General features: G+C 42.8%; 1 non-coding gene across 1 annotated transcript; it reads right to left on the reverse strand.

The window, feature by feature from the left end:
- Nucleotides 1-1,477: 1,477 nt before the first annotated feature.
- Nucleotides 1,478-1,584, reverse strand: LOC144999163 (small nucleolar RNA R71). Its single transcript, XR_013660685.1, has one exon. It is a non-coding gene; the product is annotated as a small nucleolar RNA R71 (small nucleolar RNA).
- Between the last annotated feature and the right edge of the window lie 808 nt (nt 1,585-2,392).

Here is a 2,392-nt window from a genome sequence, read left to right on the forward strand (position 1 = left end):
CAACAATCGTTACCAAACGAATTGATTCGGTCTCGAATCAATAACAAATCCAAACTACTAACACTACAACGCTCAATACACATATGGAACTCTTGGAAGTCTTTACTCTCGTGGAATTACTCAATACATCGACGTACACTCCTTAGGCCCAAAAGTTGCAAATCATGCTTGTCGAGCCTAGCTAGCCCGATGACATGATCTTTAGGCCCAAAGGACACTTGCTTACATGTAGTTGGGTCTAATACGACTCGACCGCGTGTAAAAGGACTTTCAATGGCAAACATGCTGGTGGTCCCCAAGGGTCCTTCAGTGCTGCTAGTAAAGTCGGGAACTCACGATTTCGGGTTGGGCTTCGGGCCCTTCGCAATTGCAATGGTCTTGAACGACGTAGGGAAATACCGAGGGTTTCGCACCTTCACTTTTTCTCCTCGGTCGTGGGACTACACAAGTCCGGGAGGATTGAGTTGCGTGAATAACTACGAGTGACACCTAAGGGATCGCTAGCACGGTTGTCAACTGGACGTTTTCATTAACGTACGTTACAACAATTCACCACCCTCTGTATACTCAATGCCTCCGGAGCTCAACGAACACCTCTAACGTAACGAAATAATAGTTCACAAACTAAGTAAAGCAAAGTGATAGGAAAACGTCGGGTTTTCCTAGGGTTTTCAACAAGTACACTTATGAACTACATGTCGAATTTCACAACTCTTACGCTTACATCTATAGAATTCAAACAAGCATACTCACGGATCTTCACATATTTTTACGCTATTCTATTTTCAGAAAATATCGGATTTTCTGGTGGTTTTTTTTCAAAACATTACAAACATTGGATTTCAAACATTACTTATGAACTCACCAACATTTCACATGTTGACATTTTTCAAAATACTTGTATTCTCAGGTAACAGATAAGTGAAGAAAGGACTGTACTCTATGATTGTTTTGCGGTTGTTTAAGTAACAACGAACAATGTATTTTGGAATGTAATATTTTGAAACAATGTAATGGATGTAAACACTACCAGTTGTATCATTCCAGTGCTTGGTGATGTATAATGTTATGTTTCATGTATATTCATTGTGATGGTATTCAATTGAGTCACAACAGCCCCCGGACGTTTCCGCCGTCTAGTTCGGGGGTGTGACACCTGGGACTTGTGCAACCCGCAATTCCCGCGACTGCTACCTTCGAGCTAAAGAGTCATATCCTAGCTTCACTCAAAGAAATACCTTTTTATGGGAAAGATCATGAAGATGCCTACAAGCATTTGGATGAAGTCAATGATGTAGCTGATTACTTCAATATTCCAAATGTAACCCACGAGACTCAAATACTTCGTATGCTTCCGGTAACATTCAAGGGTGCTGCCAAAGACTAGCTCAAGTCACTTCCCCCCGGATCAGTCACTACGTGGGCCAAGATGAAGGAAGAATTCATTGATCACTTTTTCCCACCTTCTAAGATAGCCAAGTTGAAGAAGGCCATTGCAAACTTTGAACAACAAGCTGGAGAGTCGCTATATAAAGCATGGGAGAGGTACAAGAGCTTGCTAAGAAATTGCCCACACCATGATCTAAACAGCCAGCAAGAAGTCTCCATCTTCTATGATGGAGTCAATGTCACAACTAGGCAGTTTCACGACTCGCAAGGCCCACTTACAAAGAAGCCGCCCCCGGTGATTAAAGAATTGATTGAAGAATTCTCTAAACACTCTAGAGAATACCATAACCCTAGACATGATGTCACTAGGCAGTTACGCGACTCACAAGGCCCACTTACAAAGAAGCCGCCCCCGGTGATTAAAGAATTGATTGAAGAATTCTCTAAACACTCTAGAGAATACCATAACCCTAGACATGATGTCACTAGGGGAGCCGCTTATGCTGCTACTGAAGACTTATCCGTGGTCATGGCTATGCTAAAAACCATGGATAGGAGAATGGATAAAATGGATCAAACGAACCAAGCTATTCGGGTGGGTTGTGAAAACTGCAATGGGCCTCACCTCACTAGAGACTGCGATTTAGATGAGAATGGAAACAAGAAGGCGCAAGCGTGTTACTCGAGTGGAGACCGATATGATGAAGATTGGCGCAAACAAAAGAAGGAGTGGCTCCCTTATGACGAGTACAAGAAAGCCAAGGAGGAGAAGTATAGACAAAAAGGGAGAGGGTTCTACCAAAAGGAGGAGCCGGTGCAAGAAAGGAAGCCGAGCTTGGAAGATATGCTCACTAAATTTGTAGGTGCTTCAGAAAAAAGGCATAGTGATCATGATGCTGCAATTCAAGAAACAAGAACCATGCTTAGGAACCAACAAGCGTATATCCACAATATAGAAACACAGCTTGGGCAACTTGCTCAACAACTTAACCAAAGGTCACCG

The sequence above is a fragment of the Lactuca saligna genome, chromosome 5, assembly GCF_052625555.1.
Source record: "Lactuca saligna cultivar CGN05327 chromosome 5, ASM5262555v1, whole genome shotgun sequence".
Lineage (NCBI taxonomy): Eukaryota > Viridiplantae > Streptophyta > Magnoliopsida > Asterales > Asteraceae > Lactuca > Lactuca saligna.